The sequence below is a fragment of the Hyla sarda genome, unplaced genomic scaffold, assembly GCF_029499605.1.
Source record: "Hyla sarda isolate aHylSar1 unplaced genomic scaffold, aHylSar1.hap1 scaffold_1187, whole genome shotgun sequence".
Classification (NCBI taxonomy): domain Eukaryota; kingdom Metazoa; phylum Chordata; class Amphibia; order Anura; family Hylidae; genus Hyla; species Hyla sarda.
Window position 1 is genome coordinate 87,263 of NW_026607810.1, and position 26,273 is coordinate 113,535.

The 26,273-nt window shown below is 48.6% G+C and overlaps 8 non-coding genes and 2 pseudogenes across 8 annotated transcripts; all 10 read left to right on the top strand.

The window, feature by feature from the left end:
* Positions 1–1,217: 1,217 nt before the first annotated feature.
* Positions 1,218–1,367, top strand: LOC130302999 (U2 spliceosomal RNA; annotated as a pseudogene).
* A 5,860-nt stretch (positions 1,368–7,227) lies between these two features.
* Positions 7,228–7,401, top strand: LOC130302992 (U2 spliceosomal RNA; annotated as a pseudogene).
* A 2,094-nt stretch (positions 7,402–9,495) lies between these two features.
* Positions 9,496–9,686, top strand: LOC130302980 (U2 spliceosomal RNA). Its single transcript, XR_008853113.1, has one exon. It is a non-coding gene; the product is annotated as a U2 spliceosomal RNA (small nuclear RNA).
* Positions 9,687–11,783: 2,097 nt separating this feature from the next.
* LOC130302981 (U2 spliceosomal RNA) lies at positions 11,784–11,974 on the top strand. Its single transcript, XR_008853114.1, has one exon. It is a non-coding gene; the product is annotated as a U2 spliceosomal RNA (small nuclear RNA).
* A 2,097-nt stretch (positions 11,975–14,071) lies between these two features.
* LOC130302982 (U2 spliceosomal RNA) lies at positions 14,072–14,262 on the top strand. The gene has a single exon (XR_008853116.1). It is a non-coding gene; the product is annotated as a U2 spliceosomal RNA (small nuclear RNA).
* Positions 14,263–16,364: 2,102 nt separating this feature from the next.
* On the top strand, positions 16,365–16,555 carry LOC130302983 (U2 spliceosomal RNA). The gene has a single exon (XR_008853117.1). It is a non-coding gene; the product is annotated as a U2 spliceosomal RNA (small nuclear RNA).
* A 2,095-nt stretch (positions 16,556–18,650) lies between these two features.
* Positions 18,651–18,841, top strand: LOC130302985 (U2 spliceosomal RNA). The gene has a single exon (XR_008853119.1). It is a non-coding gene; the product is annotated as a U2 spliceosomal RNA (small nuclear RNA).
* A 2,093-nt stretch (positions 18,842–20,934) lies between these two features.
* On the top strand, positions 20,935–21,125 carry LOC130302986 (U2 spliceosomal RNA). The gene has a single exon (XR_008853120.1). It is a non-coding gene; the product is annotated as a U2 spliceosomal RNA (small nuclear RNA).
* Positions 21,126–23,220: 2,095 nt separating this feature from the next.
* LOC130302988 (U2 spliceosomal RNA) lies at positions 23,221–23,411 on the top strand. Its single transcript, XR_008853121.1, has one exon. It is a non-coding gene; the product is annotated as a U2 spliceosomal RNA (small nuclear RNA).
* A 2,102-nt stretch (positions 23,412–25,513) lies between these two features.
* Positions 25,514–25,704, top strand: LOC130302989 (U2 spliceosomal RNA). The gene has a single exon (XR_008853122.1). It is a non-coding gene; the product is annotated as a U2 spliceosomal RNA (small nuclear RNA).
* The last annotated feature ends 569 nt before the right edge of the window (positions 25,705–26,273 follow it).

The following is a 26,273-nucleotide window of genomic DNA, read 5'->3' on the forward strand; positions in this document are numbered from 1 at the left end:
CGCAGAAATGTCACACATATTTGGCCTGCAACTTTCTGTGCGACAAATTCAGACAGGAAAAATCAGTATAAATCCTTAGAAAATTATCCCCCAGTGTCTCCATCTGCTGGCGGTATTGAATAAGCATTGCTGCACTGATGGGGTATGCATTAGACGAAAAAAAAGAAGAAAAAGAAGAATAATACGCCCAGAAAAGAGGCGAAAAGGAGAAAAACGTAAAAAAACGTGAAAAAAAAGTAAGAGGAAGAGAAGGGAAAAAAAGGTGGAAATGGGTTTAAAAGTGATTTCGGCGGAGAAATATATATATATATATATATATATATATATATATATATATATATATACGCGCACACACACACATATATATAAACGTATTCTCCGTTGAGATATTGCAGCCGCTGCTGTGTCCAGGCCCAGGAGCCTTAGCACTGTGCTGTGATGTCACTCAATACCACTGACATCACTAGGTGTAAACAACATCTCTCCTTTGCTGTGTATGTGACTATGGAGCTGTTTGGTGATGTCGTCTATTATGGCCTTCATAGAAGCAACAGGAGATTGTTGCATCCATCTAGAACCCTCAGAACTACAGTGCTATGATGTCACTCACTTCCACAGGCCTTGCAGAGTGTAAACAACAACAACCCAGCTTTGTTGTGTATGTAACCATAGGGATTTGTGATGTCACCTAGAACCTTCACAGCAGCGACAGCTTTATGAGGAGCATCAGCACTGCTCTGCCTGAGCAGAACCATCACCGCCATAGGTTGTCAAATAACCCGGATTTAACCCACACAGGTAAGTCCAATGGGGTGCAGGCATGTCCTCTATGCTTACAGCTTCCCGTGGGTGTTGGTTTGATACCGTTTGGGGACAGCCAAGGAGGCATCTGCAGGCAACAAAGGTAGGTGTGTGCTTGTGTGTGTGTTTCCTATGCAGATCCTAAGCCCAGTGTCACATGCAAGTAGGAGGAGTAAGAAGGGTTCCTGGCAAATCCGGGTTATGGATTGCATTTAAAAAGGCCCCGTGGGAGTGCAATGGGCCCCTGTCTTGCTGCTTAGCAATAATGGTATGGGTTTAGGTTCTGCTGTGTGTACTGGTGGTTGACTGCCCCCCAGCCCAGAGTGTGCATGGAAAATTGTCTGGCAGCCTCCCTGACAGCAAGCAGTGATAGTGCCCATGAAGGGCACCTTGTTGGGCCCGCCCCTTTCACGGTTATCGCTTCTCGGCCTTTTGGCTAAGATCAAGTGTAGTATCTGTTCTTATCAGTTTACTTACCTGGCAGGGGAGATACCATGATCGCTACGGTCTGAAGAACTCCAAGCATTGTGGTAGAGATTTTGCGTAGTACGATTGCAGTACTTTTCGTTCTTATTAGAACCGCATTTCTCTAGAGCATACCACCTGAAGATCGTCTCCTGCCTGCCTCGGAACATCTGAAGAAGGAGAAGATCTTGAAGACTGCAGCTCCGGAAGAAGCCGACGAAGAACCTGGAAGAAGGGAATCGGCAGTGAATTCCGGAACAGCGGCGAAGAGGAAGGCGGCGCAGAATCTTTTCGAAGAAACTCGCTGCCTCTGGAGAAGGATTTGCATAGCTCCTCCCACCGGGACCGGATCTGCATAGCTCCTCCCACCCGGGAAAGAAGACTTTGCGAAGCCTCTCTCCACAAGCAAGCAAGGAAGCGGAAAAGAGCCTGCTGGAAGAAGCCATGGCCTCAACCAGCAAGTCCACCCAGGAGGCTGCAGGGCAAGGCCTGGAGGTCCAGCCCCAACCACAGCAAGCTTCAACCTCCACCACGGCAAGGCAGAAGGGCGGCAGAATTCCTAACCTGGAAGCTCCAACCCTGGAGCCCTGGATGAGGCAGACTGTTGCCTTGAAGCTCAAGCCCGTGGACGGAAGGGTGCCGGACATGTCCCACGACGTGTTCTGCAAGAAGATGCTGGCGGATCAAGGCTTCCCCACGGCTGACACCCTGGGAATAGCAACCTTCTTTTCGGGAATCTTCTACATCACCTTTGCCACCATTGGGACCTGTAGAAGATACTGGGAGGTGGTGAAAGCGGCGAGTCCCGAATCCCCTTTCTCTCGCTTTGTGGGCAACTGCCTTATTCAAAGAGAGGAGAGGCGGGTGACGGTCTCAATGCGGAACCCACACACCCCAGGCACGGACATCTCGACCTTCCTGAAGCGCTTCTGCACCGTGGTGAGGGAGCCCACCCGCATCCTGAACTCACTCGGATACTGGACCTGCAAGTGGTCTGTGGTCGTCAGACTCAACAAGAACCCTGCTTCTCCAGACGGACTACAGCACCTGCCAACGACATTTTCCTTGGGCAACTCCACAGGACTTATCTTCTACCCGGACATGCCGCAGACCTGCAGGAGATGTGGCAAGATGGGCCACGAGGGCAAGGACTGTACGGAGGATGCCTGCAGGTATTGCCGTGTGACAGGTCACACGACCAAGGACTGCCCCAAGAGCAAGACCTGCAACCTCTGCGGACTGGCAGCCCACAGCTACAAGGACTGCCCCCAGAGGGAGAGAACATGGGCATCTGTGGCAGCGAGAGCACCGAAGCCAGCCCCAGCTCCGGAGCCAACACCACGGATGGCCAAGCCGACCAAGGAGGGTAAGAAGGCGAAAGCCACCACCCCTGCCCCGTCCCGCCCCTCCCCTGCCCCTCCCGCCCCATCCCCTGCCCCTCCCGCCCCATCTCCTGCCCCATCCCGCCCCACCCCTGCCCCATCCCGTCCCACCCCTGCCCCATCCCGTCCCACCCCTGCCCCTCCTGCCCCATCCCGTCCCACCCCTGCCCCTCCTGCCCCATCCCGTCCCACCCCCGCCCCACCCCGTCCCACCCCCGCCCCTCCTGCCCCATCCCGCCCCACCCCTGCCCCCCGTACCCCACCCCGGCCCACCCCTGCCCCCCGTACCCCACCCCGGCCCACCCCTGCCCCGTCCTCCCCTGCCCGGCCCACCCCTGCCCCGTCCTCCCCTGCCCGGCCCACCCCTGCCCCGTCCTCCCCTGCCCGGGCACTCTCTCCTGCCCCCCGCCCCACCCAGCCTCCTTTCTCTCCTGGCCCAGCAGCACCTAACCCCCCTCCAGCTGCTGGTGCCCGCCCTTCGGAGGACTTTCCTGTGCTTCCTCCCCCAGGTACCATACAGAGGAAGAGGAAAGGAAGGGACAACGTATCAGAAGAGTCCCACAAAAGAAAGATAATCGAGACCTGCGAAACCCCTCAAGCTTCAGATGAGGAGGAGGAGATGGAGCAGGTCTGCGAGAGCCCTGAGGCTTCAGAAGGAGAGGAGGTGATGGAGCAGGCCCAAGTGGAGCAGGTCCAAGCAGAGCCAGTCCAAGCTCAATCTATGGAGGAGCTGCTGCAGGACCCAGAGGTTAAGAAAATCCTGGACACTCCGTCCAACACGGTCTACGACGAGTTCTTGGAAGGGCGCTACGAGAAGCCACACGAGCCGACAGGCGCCAGAGAAGAGGACCCGTCCGACCAGACTGGTAACTAGTATCAGAACTAACCTCTCTTTTTTTATTCCCATGGCTGATCTCAACATCTTCTGCATTAATGTGAGGAGTATTAGAGCTTGGTTTAGATTCCAGACTGTTCTTACGTTCTTAGATTCCCAGAGGTGTGATGTTTACATGTTGCAGGAATGTGCTTTGTCTGCTTCTAGGTCTTACAACCATCTGGCCAGGCAGTGGCCTCACGGCCCTTCCTACTGGTCTGGTGGGGGCGACAATAGGTCTGCGGGGGTGGCCATCCTGATCAGGGGAGGTAACTTTGCACTTGATTCCGTCCGGGAGCTCGTCTGTGGCAGACTTCTTGTCGCAGACGGTTCCTGGGCGGGTGAGCCCGTGCGGCTCATCAACGTGTACGCCTCCCCTGAGAGGGATGTCCGACTGGAGGTTCTCCAGGCCCTGCGGGCTGAACTCGCCACCACTAGGGCAGTAGTGTTGGGTGGTGACTTCAACTGCCCCATTGAGGTGGACGGGCGCAGTTCTGGCACATCCGCCAACCTGGACGTGACGTCTAAACTGCTGATTGAGATGGTGACGGAGGCATCCTTGCAGGACGTTGTCGGGTCCATCGGGAACGGCTCCGTAAACTATACGTGGAGCCGCCCCGATGGCTCGCTCCGTTCTCGGATAGACTTCATCTTCACTTCGAGAGCAGTCAGAAAGGTGTCGTACTCTATGGTCCCCTGCTTCTTCTCTGACCACAGGGCCATTCGATTCCGGGGGACTCTGGGCCATGGATTCCCTCCTGGCCCAGGCTCCTGGAAGTTGAATTGTGCCCTGTTGGAGCAGAGGGAGGTCATGGAGGAACTTAGGGATGCGTACCTTGTATGGCGAAATGACAAATGTCTGTTCAAGTGCATCAGCGATTGGTGGGAATATGTTAAAGTCGAATTCCGTTGTTTCTTTCAGGCAAAAGGCAGACAACAGGCGTGTGCGAAGAAGTGGGACTTGAGGAAACTGCAGCGCGAGCTGCGGTCCCTGCAGGACCTGCTCCAGTGTGGCTGGGACGTCAGGGAGGAGCTGGAGGAGACCAAAAAGAGCTTGAAAAGGCACTTTGAGGAGGAATCCAAGCGAATCGTCTTTCGTTCCAAGGTGGAGAACCTGGAGAAGGGTGAGAAATGTAACTCTTTCTTTTTCAGGAAGCTCCATGCCGGCCACACGCCCCTGACTGAGCTACGAGATGAGACCGGACACATGAGGAGCGGCAAGGAGGAAGTGATGGGGGTCGTCCACGACTTCTACAGCAACCTCTACGCCCCCAAGTCATCCGACCCCGAAGCCGCCGAGAGGTTCCTGTCAGGTGTCACTAACGTTGTTGATCCCGCAGGTGCGGCGGCTATGGACGATCCCTTGACGGTGGGGGAGCTGCTCTCTGCCGCTAGATCCTTTAAGCCCGGCAGGACCCCGGGCAGTGACGGTCTCCCGGCCGAGCTCTACGTAGCGCTGGGTGACCTGATCTGTCCGGACCTGTTGGAGGTGTACGAGGAGATGGTGGTGGGGGGCAGAATGCCTCCGTCGTTGAGGGAAGGGATGATCACGATCTTGTATAAGCGGAAGGGGGAGAGATGTGACCTGAAAAACTGGCGTCCCATCTCTCTCCTGAACGTGGACTACAAGATCCTCGCCAAGGTACTGGCCAACAGGCTGAAACCTGTCATGGGGCAGATCGTCCATCCGGACCAGACCTGCAGCATTCCTGGCCGCAGGATTGCCGACAGCCTTGCCCTTGTGAGAGACACGGTCCATTACATCCAGGACCGCGGGGGCCGCGCCGCCCTGGTCAGCTTAGATCAGGAGAAGGCGTTCGACCGTGTCTCCCACGCATTCATGGACAGGGTTTTGCGCAGGCTGGGTCTGGGGAAGATGTTTTGCTCTTTTGTTAACGTTATGTATTTTGACATTTACAGCACGGTGTTGGTGAACGGCTGGAAGACTGACCCCTTTTCCATTCTTTCAGGGGTTAGACAAGGCTGCCCCCTTTCACCTCTCCTTTTTGTTTGTGTTATAGAGCTCTTCGCTGAGACTATCCGGCAGAATGGAGAGATCAGAGGGATCACCGCACCAGGACCAGATCGCCACGAGGTCAAGTGCTCGCTCTACATGGACGACGTGACCGTCTTCTGCGCTGACCAGCGTTCGGTGACTGCACTCGTCCAGACCTGCGAGGACTTCGGCAGAGCTTCGGGGGCAAAAGTCAACTGCGGGAAGTCGGAGGCCATGCTCTTCGGGGAGTGGCACCTGGCTTCTTCCGCCCCCTTCCCCTTTACTATTAAGCCGGACTTCATTCAAATTCTTGGAGTCTGGTTCGGGAAGGAAGGAGCGGCCCTTAAGTCTTGGCAAGACCGACTAGGAAGGATAAACTCAAAGATCGGACTGTGGAGCTCCAGAAAGCTCACGATGGAAGGCAAGGCACTTGTCCTGCGGAGTGAAGTTTTGCCTGTGCTCCAATATACCGCACAGGCCTGGCCTCCCCATACCACCGTTTGCAAGGCCATCACCCGGACAGTGTTTGGCTTCGTCTGGGGCAAAATGGACAGAGTCAAGAGGACCGTGATGTACAAGGAACCCCGCAAGGGTGGGAAGGGAATACCCGACATCCCCGCTCTGCTGAGGGCCTCCTTTGCATGTGTCACGGTGCAGCGGACTCTTGTAGAAAAGACTGGCTCAGCGGGCAGGTCCATGTCTCGCTTGCTTCTCATGCCCCTCTGGAGACAGCTGGGCTGGGACAAGTGGGACAGCTCCATCCCTTACAACTGGAACACTCCCTGGTTCTATGGGGATGTTGTCCGGTTTGTGAGGGAGCACCAGCTGGAAGGACTGAAACCAGACCTATGGAAGCCAAAGACAATCCACAAGCTCATCCGAGCTAAGGACTCGACCGAGCTGGTTCCGGGACTCCCCGCAGCCACTGCAGAGACAGTTTGGAACAATGTGGCCTCAAAGCGGCTTACCAATGGACACAAGGACTTGTCGTGGATGGCCGTCATGGGAGGTCTCTCTCTCAGGTCATTCATGCATGCCCGCAACCTGTGCAAGACCCGGTACTGCCCCCGTTGCCCCTACGTGGAGGAAACATCTTTCCACGTGTTTTGGCAGTGCCCCTTTGCACAGGGTCTGTTGGACGCCCTAGAACAGGAACTCAGAGACTCAGTGCCCAGGAGCTGCCTATCGTACCATTCGGTGCTTTACGGCCTGTTCCCTGGGACCCACGACGTGGAGGCCATCCAGGAGGCCTGGCGCCTTATGAACTGTTTTAAGGACGCAGTGTGGCTTGCCAGGAACCGCCTCGTGATCAACAGGGAAAACATGTCCGTCCGGGACTGCCGCAGGTTCATCAAGAACCTGCTTAGAGACTATTCCATCTTGGACAGCTCGGCCGTTGATGAGGAAGAAGAGGAGTGAAGACCCCTCTCCTTCTCCCATGTCCCCCTGAAGATACAGCCCAACAGTTTGGCCCTGTGATCCGCCCCCCTCCCTACCCCCACATAGTCGCCCACACCCCTACCCCGATCACAGATTGTATTATTTGGTTTTTGTTTGATCTCTTGTGCCTTTATATTGCAGGATTGAGCTGAATGTTAGAGTAGCATGGTGTGCGATGTATAGCTTAGGGAACCTTTGCTGTGTATTGTACTATCATGCTTTGTGTGACTGTAATTTATTGTACGACTTGTAATGACTGAACGGAAAATAAAGCTCTTTCAATCAAAAAATCTGTTCTTATCAGTTTAATATCTGATACGTCCCCTATCTGGGGACCATATATTAAATGGATTTTTGAGAACGGGGGCCGATTTCGAAGCTTGCTTCCGTCGCCCTATGCATTGACCCGATATGGCAGTATCTTCGGGTACAGTGCACCACCCCCTTACAGGGTTAAAAAGAAAGATTCCTACTTTCATTGCTACCTGCTTGCTGGCTAGCCAGCTAGCCAGCCCTGTGGGCCTTGCTGCTGCTGCAGCCAAAAAACAAAAGGTGGTGCTGCTGCTGCTTCTGCTGCTTCTGCTTCTGCTTGTGTCTGGCCGCTGTTGGAGCGTCCAGGCACAGGACTTCTGCTGCTGCTGACTAAATGGCCTCCTTAATTGGATCATTTGAGTAGCCAGCACACCTGTGCAGGTAGGGCATGACATGATAGGCAGCTGCCTTGATAGCGGGTGGGTGCTGAATGTTCCTAATTGACAAAATAAGATTAATGCTTATGAAGAAATATAAAATCTCATCCCTTCCCCAATATCGCGCCACACCCCTACCCCTTAATTCCCTGGTTGAACTTGATGGACATATGTCTTTTTTCGACCGTACTAACTATGTAACTATGTAACATAACATGGGGGGGGGGGGGGGTCTCCTGGCTGTTCACACAGGTGTGTCATTGCTGTACATTGACCATGCATTGCTTCTGTGGTATTGCAAAGGCAAAGACAAATGCTTCCAGCCATCCATTGCACTAATGGATTGGTCATCAGCTGGCTGTCTATGTCCCGCATCAATATAGACCAAAGTACAGAGGGTTAGGCTATGCTATTGTGCACCTACCTGATGCATCAGAAGGTGCGAGGCCCTTGCTAAATTCTGTGCACAGACTTTGAGATCTATACTTTAGACTGTATCTAAACCTGCTCCAACATGGACTGACATTCTGGCCTACTTTCAGCCGATGCGACTTGTCTGTCGCTGAACAGTCGCTTTTTATGTATTCAGCACCTATGTATAATGTTGTAAAAATGCTCTAGAAGCTAAAGTCGCAGAAATGTCACACATATTTGGCCTGCAACTTTCTGTGCGACAAATTCAGACAGGAAAAATCAGTATAAATCCTTAGAAAATTATCCCCCAGTGTCTCCATCTGCTGGCGGTATTGAATAAGCATTGCTGCACTGATGGGGTATGCATTAGACGAAAAAAAAGAAGAAAAAGAAGAATAATACGCCCAGAAAAGAGGCGAAAAGGAGAAAAACGTAAAAAAACGTGAAAAAAAAGTAAGAGGAAGAGAAGGGAAAAAAAGGTGGAAATGGGTTTAAAAGTGATTTCGGCGGAGAAATATATATATATATATATATATATATATATATATATATATATATATACGCGCACACACACACATATATATAAACGTATTCTCCGTTGAGATATTGCAGCCGCTGCTGTGTCCAGGCCCAGGAGCCTTAGCACTGTGCTGTGATGTCACTCAATACCACTGACATCACTAGGTGTAAACAACATCTCTCCTTTGCTGTGTATGTGACTATGGAGCTGTTTGGTGATGTCGTCTATTATGGCCTTCATAGAAGCAACAGGAGATTGTTGCATCCATCTAGAACCCTCAGAACTACAGTGCTATGATGTCACTCACTTCCACAGGCCTTGCAGAGTGTAAACAACAACAACCCAGCTTTGTTGTGTATGTAACCATAGGGATTTGTGATGTCACCTAGAACCTTCACAGCAGCGACAGCTTTATGAGGAGCATCAGCACTGCTCTGCCTGAGCAGAACCATCACCGCCATAGGTTGTCAAATAACCCGGATTTAACCCACACAGGTAAGTCCAATGGGGTGCAGGCATGTCCTCTATGCTTACAGCTTCCCGTGGGTGTTGGTTTGATACCGTTTGGGGACAGCCAAGGAGGCATCTGCAGGCAACAAAGGTAGGTGTGTGCTTGTGTGTGTGTTTCCTATGCAGATCCTAAGCCCAGTGTCACATGCAAGTAGGAGGAGTAAGAAGGGTTCCTGGCAAATCCGGGTTATGGATTGCATTTAAAAAGGCCCCGTGGGAGTGCAATGGGCCCCTGTCTTGCTGCTTAGCAATAATGGTATGGGTTTAGGTTCTGCTGTGTGTACTGGTGGTTGACTGCCCCCCAGCCCAGAGTGTGCATGGAAAATTGTCTGGCAGCCTCCCTGACAGCAAGCAGTGATAGTGCCCATGAAGGGCACCTTGTTGGGCCCGCCCCTTTCACGGTTATCGCTTCTCGGCCTTTTGGCTAAGATCAAGTGTAGTATCTGTTCTTATCAGTTTAATATCTGATACGTCCCCTATCTGGGGACCATATATTAAATGGATTTTTGAGAACGGGGGCCGATTTCGAAGCTTGCTTCCGTCGCCCTATGCATTGACCCGATATGGCAGTATCTTCGGGTACAGTGCACCACCCCCTTACAGGGTTAAAAAGAAAGATTCCTACTTTCATTGCTACCTGCTTGCTGGCTAGCCAGCTAGCCAGCCCTGTGGGCCTTGCTGCTGCTGCAGCCAAAAAACAAAAGGTGGTGCTGCTGCTGCTTCTGCTGCTTCTGCTTCTGCTTGTGTCTGGCCGCTGTTGGAGCGTCCAGGCACAGGACTTCTGCTGCTGCTGACTAAATGGCCTCCTTAATTGGATCATTTGAGTAGCCAGCACACCTGTGCAGGTAGGGCATGACATGATAGGCAGCTGCCTTGATAGCGGGTGGGTGCTGAATGTTCCTAATTGACAAAATAAGATTAATGCTTATGAAGAAATATAAAATCTCATCCCTTCCCCAATATCGCGCCACACCCCTACCCCTTAATTCCCTGGTTGAACTTGATGGACATATGTCTTTTTTCGACCGTACTAACTATGTAACTATGTAACATAACATGGGGGGGGGGGGGGGGTCTCCTGGCTGTTCACACAGGTGTGTCATTGCTGTACATTGACCATGCATTGCTTCTGTGGTATTGCAAAGGCAAAGACAAATGCTTCCAGCCATCCATTGCACTAATGGATTGGTCATCAGCTGGCTGTCTATGTCCCGCATCAATATAGACCAAAGTACAGAGGGTTAGGCTATGCTATTGTGCACCTACCTGATGCATCAGAAGGTGCGAGGCCCTTGCTAAATTCTGTGCACAGACTTTGAGATCTATACTTTAGACTGTATCTAAACCTGCTCCAACATGGACTGACATTCTGGCCTACTTTCAGCCGATGCGACTTGTCTGTCGCTGAACAGTCGCTTTTTATGTATTCAGCACCTATGTATAATGTTGTAAAAATGCTCTAGAAGCTAAAGTCGCAGAAATGTCACACATATTTGGCCTGCAACTTTCTGTGCGACAAATTCAGACAGGAAAAATCAGTATAAATCCTTAGAAAATTATCCCCCAGTGTCTCCATCTGCTGGCGGTATTGAATAAGCATTGCTGCACTGATGGGGTATGCATTAGACGAAAAAAAAGAAGAAAAAGAAGAATAATACGCCCAGAAAAGAGGCGAAAAGGAGAAAAACGTAAAAAAACGTGAAAAAAAAGTAAGAGGAAGAGAAGGGAAAAAAAGGTGGAAATGGGTTTAAAAGTGATTTCGGCGGAGAAATATATATATATATATATATATATATATATATATATATATATATATATACGCGCACACACACACATATATATAAACGTATTCTCCGTTGAGATATTGCAGCCGCTGCTGTGTCCAGGCCCAGGAGCCTTAGCACTGTGCTGTGATGTCACTCAATACCACTGACATCACTAGGTGTAAACAACATCTCTCCTTTGCTGTGTATGTGACTATGGAGCTGTTTGGTGATGTCGTCTATTATGGCCTTCATAGAAGCAACAGGAGATTGTTGCATCCATCTAGAACCCTCAGAACTACAGTGCTATGATGTCACTCACTTCCACAGGCCTTGCAGAGTGTAAACAACAACAACCCAGCTTTGTTGTGTATGTAACCATAGGGATTTGTGATGTCACCTAGAACCTTCACAGCAGCGACAGCTTTATGAGGAGCATCAGCACTGCTCTGCCTGAGCAGAACCATCACCGCCATAGGTTGTCAAATAACCCGGATTTAACCCACACAGGTAAGTCCAATGGGGTGCAGGCATGTCCTCTATGCTTACAGCTTCCCGTGGGTGTTGGTTTGATACCGTTTGGGGACAGACAAGGAGGCATCTGCAGGCAACAAAGGTAGGTGTGTGCTTGTGTGTGTGTTTCCTATGCAGATCCTAAGCCCAGTGTCACATGCAAGTAGGAGGAGTAAGAAGGGTTCCTGGCAAATCCGGGTTATGGATTGCATTTAAAAAGGCCCCGTGGGAGTGCAATGGGCCCCTGTCTTGCTGCTTAGCAATAATGGTATGGGTTTAGGTTCTGCTGTGTGTACTGGTGGTTGACTGCCCCCCAGCCCAGAGTGTGCATGGAAAATTGTCTGGCAGCCTCCCTGACAGCAAGCAGTGATAGTGCCCATGAAGGGCACCTTGTTGGGCCCGCCCCTTTCACGGTTATCGCTTCTCGGCCTTTTGGCTAAGATCAAGTGTAGTATCTGTTCTTATCAGTTTAATATCTGATACGTCCCCTATCTGGGGACCATATATTAAATGGATTTTTGAGAACGGGGGCCGATTTCGAAGCTTGCTTCCGTCGCCCTATGCATTGACCCGATATGGCAGTATCTTCGGGTACAGTGCACCACCCCCTTACAGGGTTAAAAAGAAAGATTCCTACTTTCATTGCTACCTGCTTGCTGGCTAGCCAGCTAGCCAGCCCTGTGGGCCTTGCTGCTGCTGCAGCCAAAAAACAAAAGGTGGTGCTGCTGCTGCTTCTGCTGCTTCTGCTTCTGCTTGTGTCTGGCCCCTGTTGGAGCGTCCAGGCACAGGACTTCTGCTGCTGCTGACTAAATGGCCTCCTTAATTGGATCATTTGAGTAGCCAGCACACCTGTGCAGGTAGGGCATGACATGATAGGCAGCTGCCTTGATAGCGGGTGGGTGCTGAATGTTCCTAATTGACAAAATAAGATTAATGCTTATGAAGAAATATAAAATCTCATCCCTTCCCCAATATCGCGCCACACCCCTACCCCTTAATTCCCTGGTTGAACTTGATGGACATATGTCTTTTTTCGACCGTACTAACTATGTAACTATGTAACATAACATGGGGGGGGGGGGGGGGTCTCCTGGCTGTTCACACAGGTGTGTCATTGCTGTACATTGACCATGCATTGCTTCTGTGGTATTGCAAAGGCAAAGACAAATGCTTCCAGCCATCCATTGCACTAATGGATTGGTCATCAGCTGGCTGTCTATGTCCCGCATCAATATAGACCAAAGTACAGAGGGTTAGGCTATGCTATTGTGCACCTACCTGATGCATCAGAAGGTGCGAGGCCCTTGCTAAATTCTGTGCACAGACTTTGAGATCTATACTTTAGACTGTATCTAAACCTGCTCCAACATGGACTGACATTCTGGCCTACTTTCAGCCGATGCGACTTGTCTGTCGCTGAACAGTCGCTTTTTATGTATTCAGCACCTATGTATAATGTTGTAAAAATGCTCTAGAAGCTAAAGTCGCAGAAATGTCACACATATTTGGCCTGCAACTTTCTGTGCGACAAATTCAGACAGGAAAAATCAGTATAAATCCTTAGAAAATTATCCCCCAGTGTCTCCATCTGCTGGCGGTATTGAATAAGCATTGCTGCACTGATGGGGTATGCATTAGACGAAAAAAAAGAAGAAAAAGAAGAATAATACGCCCAGAAAAGAGGCGAAAAGGAGAAAAACGTAAAAAAACGTGAAAAAAAAGTAAGAGGAAGAGAAGGGAAAAAAAGGTGGAAATGGGTTTAAAAGTGATTTCGGCGGAGAAATATATATATATATATATATATATATATATATATATATATATATATATACGCGCACACACACACATATATATAAACGTATTCTCCGTTGAGATATTGCAGCCGCTGCTGTGTCCAGGCCCAGGAGCCTTAGCACTGTGCTGTGATGTCACTCAATACCACTGACATCACTAGGTGTAAACAACATCTCTCCTTTGCTGTGTATGTGACTATGGAGCTGTTTGGTGATGTCGTCTATTATGGCCTTCGTAGAAGCAACAGGAGATTGTTGCATCCATCTAGAACCCTCAGAACTACAGTGCTATGATGTCACTCACTTCCACAGGCCTTGCAGAGTGTAAACAACAACAACCCAGCTTTGTTGTGTATGTAACCATAGGGATTTGTGATGTCACCTAGAACCTTCACAGCAGCGACAGCTTTATGAGGAGCATCAGCACTGCTCTGCCTGAGCAGAACCATCACCGCCATAGGTTGTCAAATAACCCGGATTTAACCCACACAGGTAAGTCCAATGGGGTGCAGGCATGTCCTCTATGCTTACAGCTTCCCGTGGGTGTTGGTTTGATACCGTTTGGGGACAGCCAAGGAGGCATCTGCAGGCAACAAAGGTAGGTGTGTGCTTGTGTGTGTGTTTCCTATGCAGATCCTAAGCCCAGTGTCACATGCAAGTAGGAGGAGTAAGAAGGGTTCCTGGCAAATCCGGGTTATGGATTGCATTTAAAAAGGCCCCGTGGGAGTGCAATGGGCCCCTGTCTTGCTGCTTAGCAATAATGGTATGGGTTTAGGTTCTGCTGTGTGTACTGGTGGTTGACTGCCCCCCAGCCCAGAGTGTGCATGGAAAATTGTCTGGCAGCCTCCCTGACAGCAAGCAGTGATAGTGCCCATGAAGGGCACCTTGTTGGGCCCGCCCCTTTCACGGTTATCGCTTCTCGGCCTTTTGGCTAAGATCAAGTGTAGTATCTGTTCTTATCAGTTTAATATCTGATACGTCCCCTATCTGGGGACCATATATTAAATGGATTTTTGAGAACGGGGGCCGATTTCGAAGCTTGCTTCCGTCGCCCTATGCATTGACCCGATATGGCAGTATCTTCGGGTACAGTGCACCACCCCCTTACAGGGTTAAAAAGAAAGATTCCTACTTTCATTGCTACCTGCTTGCTGGCTAGCCAGCTAGCCAGCCCTGTGGGCCTTGCTGCTGCTGCAGCCAAAAAACAAAAGGTGGTGCTGCTGCTGCTTCTGCTGCTTCTGCTTCTGCTTGTGTCTGGCCGCTGTTGGAGCGTCCAGGCACAGGACTTCTGCTGCTGCTGACTAAATGGCCTCCTTAATTGGATCATTTGAGTAGCCAGCACACCTGTGCAGGTAGGGCATGACATGATAGGCAGCTGCCTTGATAGCGGGTGGGTGCTGAATGTTCCTAATTGACAAAATAAGATTAATGCTTATGAAGAAATATAAAATCTCATCCCTTCCCCAATATCGCGCCACACCCCTACCCCTTAATTCCCTGGTTGAACTTGATGGACATATGTCTTTTTTCGACCGTACTAACTATGTAACTATGTAACATAACATGGGGGGGGGGGGGGGTCTCCTGGCTGTTCACACAGGTGTGTCATTGCTGTACATTGACCATGCATTGCTTCTGTGGTATTGCAAAGGCAAAGACAAATGCTTCCAGCCATCCATTGCACTAATGGATTGGTCATCAGCTGGCTGTCTATGTCCCGCATCAATATAGACCAAAGTACAGAGGGTTAGGCTATGCTATTGTGCACCTACCTGATGCATCAGAAGGTGCGAGGCCCTTGCTAAATTCTGTGCACAGACTTTGAGATCTATACTTTAGACTGTATCTAAACCTGCTCCAACATGGACTGACATTCTGGCCTACTTTCAGCCGATGCGACTTGTCTGTCGCTGAACAGTCGCTTTTTATGTATTCAGCACCTATGTATAATGTTGTAAAAATGCTCTAGAAGCTAAAGTCGCAGAAATGTCACACATATTTGGCCTGCAACTTTCTGTGCGACAAATTCAGACAGGAAAAATCAGTATAAATCCTTAGAAAATTATCCCCCAGTGTCTCCATCTGCTGGCGGTATTGAATAAGCATTGCTGCACTGATGGGGTATGCATTAGACGAAAAAAAAGAAGAAAAAGAAGAATAATACGCCCAGAAAAGAGGCGAAAAGGAGAAAAACGTAAAAAAACGTGAAAAAAAAGTAAGAGGAAGAGAAGGGAAAAAAAGGTGGAAATGGGTTTAAAAGTGATTTCGGCGGAGAAATATATATATATATATATATATATATATATATATATATATATATATATATATATACGCGCACACACACACATATATATAAACGTATTCTCCGTTGAGATATTGCAGCCGCTGCTGTGTCCAGGCCCAGGAGCCTTAGCACTGTGCTGTGATGTCACTCAATACCACTGACATCACTAGGTGTAAACAACATCTCTCCTTTGCTGTGTATGTGACTATGGAGCTGTTTGGTGATGTCGTCTATTATGGCCTTCGTAGAAGCAACAGGAGATTGTTGCATCCATCTAGAACCCTCAGAACTACAGTGCTATGATGTCACTCACTTCCACAGGCCTTGCAGAGTGTAAACAACAACAACCCAGCTTTGTTGTGTATGTAACCATAGGGATTTGTGATGTCACCTAGAACCTTCACAGCAGCGACAGCTTTATGAGGAGCATCAGCACTGCTCTGCCTGAGCAGAACCATCACCGCCATAGGTTGTCAAATAACCCGGATTTAACCCACACAGGTAAGTCCAATGGGGTGCAGGCATGTCCTCTATGCTTACAGCTTCCCGTGGGTGTTGGTTTGATACCGTTTGGGGACAGCCAAGGAGGCATCTGCAGGCAACAAAGGTAGGTGTGTGCTTGTGTGTGTGTTTCCTATGCAGATCCTAAGCCCAGTGTCACATGCAAGTAGGAGGAGTAAGAAGGGTTCCTGGCAAATCCGGGTTATGGATTGCATTTAAAAAGGCCCCGTGGGAGTGCAATGGGCCCCTGTCTTGCTGCTTAGCAATAATGGTATGGGTTTAGGTTCTGCTGTGTGTACTGGTGGTTGACTGCCCCCCAGCCCAGAGTGTGCATGGAAAATTGTCTGGCAGCCTCCCTGACAGCAAGCAGTGATAGTGCCCATGAAGGGCACCTTGTTGGGCCCGCCCCTTTCACGGTTATCGCTTCTCGGCCTTTTGGCTAAGATCAAGTGTAGTATCTGTTCTTATCAGTTTAATATCTGATACGTCCCCTATCTGGGGACCATATATTAAATGGATTTTTGAGAACGGGGGCCGATTTCGAAGCTTGCTTCCGTCGCCCTATGCATTGACCCGATATGGCAGTATCTTCGGGTACAGTGCACCACCCCCTTACAGGGTTAAAAAGAAAGATTCCTACTTTCATTGCTACCTGCTTGCTGGCTAGCCAGCTAGCCAGCCCTGTGGGCCTTGCTGCTGCTGCAGCCAAAAAACAAAAGGTGGTGCTGCTGCTGCTTCTGCTGCTTCTGCTTCTGCTTGTGTCTGGCCGCTGTTGGAGCGTCCAGGCACAGGACTTCTGCTGCTGCTGACTAAATGGCCTCCTTAATTGGATCATTTGAGTAGCCAGCACACCTGTGCAGGTAGGGCATGACATGATAGGCAGCTGCCTTGATAGCGGGTGGGTGCTGAATGTTCCTAATTGACAAAATAAGATTAATGCTTATGAAGAAATATAAAATCTCATCCCTTCCCCAATATCGCGCCACACCCCTACCCCTTAATTCCCTGGTTGAACTTGATGGACATATGTCTTTTTTCGACCGTACTAACTATGTAACTATGTAACATAACATGGGGGGGTCTCCTGGCTGTTCACACAGGTGTGTCATTGCTGTACATTGACCATGCATTGCTTCTGTGGTATTGCAAAGGCAAAGACAAATGCTTCCAGCCATCCATTGCACTAATGGATTGGTCATCAGCTGGCTGTCTATGTCCCGCATCAATATAGACCAAAGTACAGAGGGTTAGGCTATGCTATTGTGCACCTACCTGATGCATCAGAAGGTGCGAGGCCCTTGCTAAATTCTGTGCACAGACTTTGAGATCTATACTTTAGACTGTATCTAAACCTGCTCCAACATGGACTGACATTCTGGCCTACTTTCAGCCGATGCGACTTGTCTGTCGCTGAACAGTCGCTTTTTATGTATTCAGCACCTATGTATAATGTTGTAAAAATGCTCTAGAAGCTAAAGTCGCAGAAATGTCACACATATTTGGCCTGCAACTTTCTGTGCGACAAATTCAGACAGGAAAAATCAGTATAAATCCTTAGAAAATTATCCCCCAGTGTCTCCATCTGCTGGCGGTATTGAATAAGCATTGCTGCACTGATGGGGTATGCATTAGACGAAAAAAAAGAAGAAAAAGAAGAATAATACGCCCAGAAAAGAGGCGAAAAGGAGAAAAACGTAAAAAAACGTGAAAAAAAAGTAAGAGGAAGAGAAGGGAAAAAAAGGTGGAAATGGGTTTAAAAGTGATTTCGGCGGAGAAATATATATATAATATATATATATATATATATATATATATATATATATATATATATACGCGCACACACACACATATATATAAACGTATTCTCCGTTGAGATATTGCAGCCGCTGCTGTGTCCAGGCCCAGGAGCCTTAGCACTGTGCTGTGATGTCACTCAATACCACTGACATCACTAGGTGTAAACAACATCTCTCCTTTGCTGTGTATGTGACTATGGAGCTGTTTGGTGATGTCGTCTATTATGGCCTTCGTAGAAGCAACAGGAGATTGTTGCATCCATCTAGAACCCTCAGAACTACAGTGCTATGATGTCACTCACTTCCACAGGCCTTGCAGAGTGTAAACAACAACAACCCAGCTTTGTTGTGTATGTAACCATAGGGATTTGTGATGTCACCTAGAACCTTCACAGCAGCGACAGCTTTATGAGGAGCATCAGCACTGCTCTGCCTGAGCAGAACCATCACCGCCATAGGTTGTCAAATAACCCGGATTTAACCCACACAGGTAAGTCCAATGGGGTGCAGGCATGTCCTCTATGCTTACAGCTTCCCGTGGGTGTTGGTTTGATACCGTTTGGGGACAGCCAAGGAGGCATCTGCAGGCAACAAAGGTAGGTGTGTGCTTGTGTGTGTGTTTCCTATGCAGATCCTAAGCCCAGTGTCACATGCAAGTAGGAGGAGTAAGAAGGGTTCCTGGCAAATCCGGGTTATGGATTGCATTTAAAAAGGCCCCGTGGGAGTGCAATGGGCCCCTGTCTTGCTGCTTAGCAATAATGGTATGGGTTTAGGTTCTGCTGTGTGTACTGGTGGTTGACTGCCCCCCAGCCCAGAGTGTGCATGGAAAATTGTCTGGCAGCCTCCCTGACAGCAAGCAGTGATAGTGCCCATGAAGGGCACCTTGTTGGGCCCGCCCCTTTCACGGTTATCGCTTCTCGGCCTTTTGGCTAAGATCAAGTGTAGTATCTGTTCTTATCAGTTTAATATCTGATACGTCCCCTATCTGGGGACCATATATTAAATGGATTTTTGAGAACGGGGGCCGATTTCGAAGCTTGCTTCCGTCGCCCTATGCATTGACCCGATATGGCAGTATCTTCGGGTACAGTGCACCACCCCCTTACAGGGTTAAAAAGAAAGATTCCTACTTTCATTGCTACCTGCTTGCTGGCTAGCCAGCTAGCCAGCCCTGTGGGCCTTGCTGCTGCTGCAGCCAAAAAACAAAAGGTGGTGCTGCTGCTGCTTCTGCTGCTTCTGCTTCTGCTTGTGTCTGGCCGCTGTTGGAGCGTCCAGGCACAGGACTTCTGCTGCTGCTGACTAAATGGCCTCCTTAATTGGATCATTTGAGTAGCCAGCACACCTGTGCAGGTAGGGCATGACATGATAGGCAGCTGCCTTGATAGCGGGTGGGTGCTGAATGTTCCTAATTGACAAAATAAGATTAATGCTTATGAAGAAATATAAAATCTCATCCCTTCCCCAATATCGCGCCACACCCCTACCCCTTAATTCCCTGGTTGAACTTGATGGACATATGTCTTTTTTCGACCGTACTAACTATGTAACTATGTAACATAATTTGGGGGGGGGGGGGGGGGACGTCTCCTGGCTGTTCACACAGGTGTGTCATTGCTGTACATTGACCATGCATTGCTTCTGTGGTATTGCAAAGGCAAAGACAAATGCTTCCAGCCATCCATTGCACTAATGGATTGGTCATCAGCTGGCTGTCTATGTCCCGCATCAATATAGACCAAAGTACAGAGGGTTAGGCTATGCTATTGTGCACCTACCTGATGCATCAGAAGGTGCGAGGCCCTTGCTAAATTCTGTGCACAGACTTTGAGATCTATACTTTAGACTGTATCTAAACCTGCTCCAACATGGACTGACATTCTGGCCTACTTTCAGCCGATGCGACTTGTCTGTCGCTGAACAGTCGCTTTTTATGTATTCAGCACCTATGTATAATGTTGTAAAAATGCTCTAGAAGCTAAAGTCGCAGAAATGTCACACATATTTGGCCTGCAACTTTCTGTGCGACAAATTCAGACAGGAAAAATCAGTATAAATCCTTAGAAAATTATCCCCCAGTGTCTCCATCTGCTGGCGGTATTGAATAAGCATTGCTGCACTGATGGGGTATGCATTAGACGAAAAAAAAGAAGAAAAAGAAGAATAATACGCCCAGAAAAGAGGCGAAAAGGAGAAAAACGTAAAAAAACGTGAAAAAAAAGTAAGAGGAAGAGAAGGGAAAAAAAGGTGGAAATGGGTTTAAAAGTGATTTCGGCGGAGAAATATATATATATATATATATATATATATATATATATATATACGCGCACACACACACATATATATAAACGTATTCTCCGTTGAGATATTGCAGCCGCTGCTGTGTCCAGGCCCAGGAGCCTTAGCACTGTGCTGTGATGTCACTCAATACCACTGACATCACTAGGTGTAAACAACATCTCTCCTTTGCTGTGTATGTGACTATGGAGCTGTTTGGTGATGTCGTCTATTATGGCCTTCATAGAAGCAACAGGAGATTGTTGCATCCATCTAGAACCCTCAGAACTACAGTGCTATGATGTCACTCACTTCCACAGGCCTTGCAGAGTGTAAACAACAACAACCCAGCTTTGTTGTGTATGTAACCATAGGGATTTGTGATGTCACCTAGAACCTTCACAGCAGCGACAGCTTTATGAGGAGCATCAGCACTGCTCTGCCTGAGCAGAACCATGACCGCCATAGGTTGTCAAATAACCCGGATTTAACCCACACAGGTAAGTCCAATGGGGTGCAGGCATGTCCTCTATGCTTACAGCTTCCCGTGGGTGTTGGTTTGATACCGTTTGGGGACAGCCAAGGAGGCATCTGCAGGCAACAAAGGTAGGTGTGTGCTTGTGTGTGTGTTTCCTATGCAGATCCTAAGCCCAGTGTCACATGCAAGTAGGAGGAGTAAGAAGGGTTCCTGGCAAATCCGGGTTATGGATTGCATTTAAAAAGGCCCCGTGGGAGTGCAATGGGCCCCTGTCTTGCTGCTTAGCAATAATGGTATGGGTTTAGGTTCTGCTGTGTGTACTGGTGGTTGACTGCCCCCCAGCCCAGAGTGTGCATGGAAAATTGTCTGGCAGCCTCCCTGACAGCAAGCAGTGATAGTGCCCATGAAGGGCACCTTGTTGGGCCCGCCCCTTTCACGGTTATCGCTTCTCGGCCTTTTGGCTAAGATCAAGTGTAGTATCTGTTCTTATCAGTTTAATATCTGATACGTCCCCTATCTGGGGACCATATATTAAATGGATTTTTGAGAACGGGGGCCGATTTCGAAGCTTGCTTCCGTCGCCCTATGCATTGACCCGATATGGCAGTATCTTCGGGTACAGTGCACCACCCCCTTACAGGGTTAAAAGAAAGATTCCTACTTTCATTGCTACCTGCTTGCTGGCTAGCCAGCTAGCCAGCCCTGTGGGCCTTGCTGCTGCTGCAGCCAAAAAACAAAAGGTGGTGCTGCTGCTGCTTCTGCTGCTTCTGCTTCTGCTTGTGTCTGGCCGCTGTTGGAGCGTCCAGGCACAGGACTTCTGCTGCTGCTGACTAAATGGCCTCCTTAATTGGATCATTTGAGTAGCCAGCACACCTGTGCAGGTAGGGCATGACATGATAGGCAGCTGCCTTGATAGCGGGTGGGTGCTGAATGTTCCTAATTGACAAAATAAGATTAATGCTTATGAAGAAATATAAAATCTCATCCCTTCCCCAATATCGCGCCACACCCCTACCCCTTAATTCCCTGGTTGAACTTGATGGACATATGTCTTTTTTCGACCGTACTAACTATGTAACTATGTAACATAACATGGGGGGGGGGGGGGGGGGGTCTCCTGGCTGTTCACACAGGTGTGTCATTGCTGTACATTGACCATGCATTGCTTCTGTGGTATTGCAAAGGCAAAGACAAATGCTTCCAGCCATCCATTGCACTAATGGATTGGTCATCAGCTGGCTGTCTATGTCCCGCATCAATATAGACCAAAGTACAGAGGGTTAGGCTATGCTATTGTGCACCTACCTGATGCATCAGAAGGTGCGAGGCCCTTGCTAAATTCTGTGCACAGACTTTGAGATCTATACTTTAGACTGTATCTAAACCTGCTCCAACATGGACTGACATTCTGGCCTACTTTCAGCCGATGCGACTTGTCTGTCGCTGAACAGTCGCTTTTTATGTATTCAGCACCTATGTATAATGTTGTAAAAATGCTCTAGAAGCTAAAGTCGCAGAAATGTCACACATATTTGGCCTGCAACTTTCTGTGCGACAAATTCAGACAGGAAAAATCAGTATAAATCCTTAGAAAATTATCCCCCAGTGTCTCCATCTGCTGGCGGTATTGAATAAGCATTGCTGCACTGATGGGGTATGCATTAGACGAAAAAAAAGAAGAAAAAGAAGAATAATACGCCCAGAAAAGAGGCGAAAAGGAGAAAAACGTAAAAAAACGTGAAAAAAAAGTAAGAGGAAGAGAAGGGAAAAAAAGGTGGAAATGGGTTTAAAAGTGATTTCGGCGGAGAAATATATATATATATATATATATATATATATATATATATATATATACGCGCACACACACACATATATATAAACGTATTCTCCGTTGAGATATTGCAGCCGCTGCTGTGTCCAGGCCCAGGAGCCTTAGCACTGTGCTGTGATGTCACTCAATACCACTGACATCACTAGGTGTAAACAACATCTCTCCTTTGCTGTGTATGTGACTATGGAGCTGTTTGGTGATGTCGTCTATTATGGCCTTCATAGAAGCAACAGGAGATTGTTGCATCCATCTAGAACCCTCAGAACTACAGTGCTATGATGTCACTCACTTCCACAGGCCTTGCAGAGTGTAAACAACAACAACCCAGCTTTGTTGTGTATGTAACCATAGGGATTTGTGATGTCACCTAGAACCTTCACAGCAGCGACAGCTTTATGAGGAGCATCAGCACTGCTCTGCCTGAGCAGAACCATCACCGCCATAGGTTGTCAAATAACCCGGATTTAACCCACACAGGTAAGTCCAATGGGGTGCAGGCATGTCCTCTATGCTTACAGCTTCCCGTGGGTGTTGGTTTGATACCGTTTGGGGACAGCCAAGGAGGCATCTGCAGGCAACAAAGGTAGGTGTGTGCTTGTGTGTGTGTTTCCTATGCAGATCCTAAGCCCAGTGTCACATGCAAGTAGGAGGAGTAAGAAGGGTTCCTGGCAAATCCGGGTTATGGATTGCATTTAAAAAGGCCCCGTGGGAGTGCAATGGGCCCCTGTCTTGCTGCTTAGCAATAATGGTATGGGTTTAGGTTCTGCTGTGTGTACTGGTGGTTGACTGCCCCCCAGCCCAGAGTGTGCATGGAAAATTGTCTGGCAGCCTCCCTGACAGCAAGCAGTGATAGTGCCCATGAAGGGCACCTTGTTGGGCCCGCCCCTTTCACGGTTATCGCTTCTCGGCCTTTTGGCTAAGATCAAGTGTAGTATCTGTTCTTATCAGTTTAATATCTGATACGTCCCCTATCTGGGGACCATATATTAAATGGATTTTTGAGAACGGGGGCCGATTTCGAAGCTTGCTTCCGTCGCCCTATGCATTGACCCGATATGGCAGTATCTTCGGGTACAGTGCACCACCCCCTTACAGGGTTAAAAAGAAAGATTCCTACTTTCATTGCTACCTGCTTGCTGGCTAGCCAGCTAGCCAGCCCTGTGGGCCTTGCTGCTGCTGCAGCCAAAAAACAAAAGGTGGTGCTGCTGCTGCTTCTGCTGCTTCTGCTTCTGCTTGTGTCTGGCCGCTGTTGGAGCGTCCAGGCACAGGACTTCTGCTGCTGCTGACTAAATGGCCTCCTTAATTGGATCATTTGAGTAGCCAGCACACCTGTGCAGGTAGGGCATGACATGATAGGCAGCTGCCTTGATAGCGGGTGGGTGCTGAATGTTCCTAATTGACAAAATAAGATTAATGCTTATGAAGAAATATAAAATCTCATCCCTTCCCCAATATCGCGCCACACCCCTACCCCTTAATTCCCTGGTTGAACTTAATGGACATATGTCTTTTTTCGACCGTACTAACTATGTAACTATGTAACATAACATGGGGGGGGGGGGGGGTCTCCTGGCTGTTCACACAGGTGTGTCATTGCTGTACATTGACCATGCATTGCTTCTGTGGTATTGCAAAGGCAAAGACAAATGCTTCCAGCCATCCATTGCACTAATGGATTGGTCATCAGCTGGCTGTCTATGTCCCGCATCAATATAGACCAAAGTACAGAGGGTTAGGCTATGCTATTGTGCACCTACCTGATGCATCAGAAGGTGCGAGGCCCTTGCTAAATTCTGTGCACAGACTTTGAGATCTATACTTTAGACTGTATCTAAACCTGCTCCAACATGGACTGACATTCTGGCCTACTTTCAGCCGATGCGACTTGTCTGTCGCTGAACAGTCGCTTTTTATGTATTCAGCACCTATGTATAATGTTGTAAAAATGCTCTAGAAGCTAAAGTCGCAGAAATGTCACACATATTTGGCCTGCAACTTTCTGTGCGACAAATTCAGACAGGAAAAATCAGTATAAATCCTTAGAAAATTATCCCCCAGTGTCTCCATCTGCTGGCGGTATTGAATAAGCATTGCTGCACTGATGGGGTATGCATTAGACGAAAAAAAAGAAGAAAAAGAAGAATAATACGCCCAGAAAAGAGGCGAAAAGGAGAAAAACGTAAAAAAACGTGAAAAAAAAGTAAGAGGAAGAGAAGGGAAAAAAAGGTGGAAATGGGTTTAAAAGTGATTTCGGCGGAGAAATATATATATATATATATATATATATATATATATATATATATATATATATATATACGCGCACACACACACATATATATAAACGTATTCTCCGTTGAGATATTGCAGCCGCTGCTGTGTCCAGGCCCAGGAGCCTTAGCACTGTGCTGTGATGTCACTCAATACCACTGACATCACTAGGTGTAAACAACATCTCTCCTTTGCTGTGTATGTGACTATGGAGCTGTTTGGTGATGTCGTCTATTATGGCCTTCATAGAAGCAACAGGAGATTGTTGCATCCATCTAGAACCCTCAGAACTACAGTGCTATGATGTCACTCACTTCCACAGGCCTTGCAGAGTGTAAACAACAACAACCCAGCTTTGTTGTGTATGTAACCATAGGGATTTGTGATGTCACCTAGAACCTTCACAGCAGCGACAGCTTTATGAGGAGCATCAGCACTGCTCTGCCTGAGCAGAACCATCACCGCCATAGGTTGTCAAATAACCCGGATTTAACCCACACAGGTAAGTCCAATGGGGTGCAGGCATGTCCTCTATGCTTACAGCTTCCCGTGGGTGTTGGTTTGATACCGTTTGGGGACAGCCAAGGAGGCATCTGCAGGCAACAAAGGTAGGTGTGTGCTTGTGTGTGTGTTTCCTATGCAGATCCTAAGCCCAGTGTCACATGCAAGTAGGAGGAGTAAGAAGGGTTCCTGGCAAATCCGGGTTATGGATTGCATTTAAAAAGGCCCCGTGGGAGTGCAATGGGCCCCTGTCTTGCTGCTTAGCAATAATGGTATGGGTTTAGGTTCTGCTGTGTGTACTGGTGGTTGACTGCCCCCCAGCCCAGAGTGTGCATGGAAAATTGTCTGGCAGCCTCCCTGACAGCAAGCAGTGATAGTGCCCATGAAGGGCACCTTGTTGGGCCCGCCCCTTTCACGGTTATCGCTTCTCGGCCTTTTGGCTAAGATCAAGTGTAGTATCTGTTCTTATCAGTTTAATATCTGATACGTCCCCTATCTGGGGACCATATATTAAATGGATTTTTGAGAACGGGGGCCGATTTCGAAGCTTGCTTCCGTCGCCCTATGCATTGACCCGATATGGCAGTATCTTCGGGTACAGTGCACCACCCCCTTACAGGGTTAAAAAGAAAGATTCCTACTTTCATTGCTACCTGCTTGCTGGCTAGCCAGCTAGCCAGCCCTGTGGGCCTTGCTGCTGCTGCAGCCAAAAAACAAAAGGTGGTGCTGCTGCTGCTTCTGCTGCTTCTGCTTCTGCTTGTGTCTGGCCGCTGTTGGAGCGTCCAGGCACAGGACTTCTGCTGCTGCTGACTAAATGGCCTCCTTAATTGGATCATTTGAGTAGCCAGCACACCTGTGCAGGTAGGGCATGACATGATAGGCAGCTGCCTTGATAGCGGGTGGGTGCTGAATGTTCCTAATTGACAAAATAAGATTAATGCTTATGAAGAAATATAAAATCTCATCCCTTCCCCAATATCGCGCCACACCCCTACCCCTTAATTCCCTGGTTGAACTTGATGGACATATGTCTTTTTTCGACCGTACTAACTATGTAACTATGTAACATAACAGGGGGGGGGGTCTCCTGGCTGTTCACACAGGTGTGTCATTGCTGTACATTGACCATGCATTGCTTCTGTGGTATTGCAAAGGCAAAGACAAATGCTTCCAGCCATCC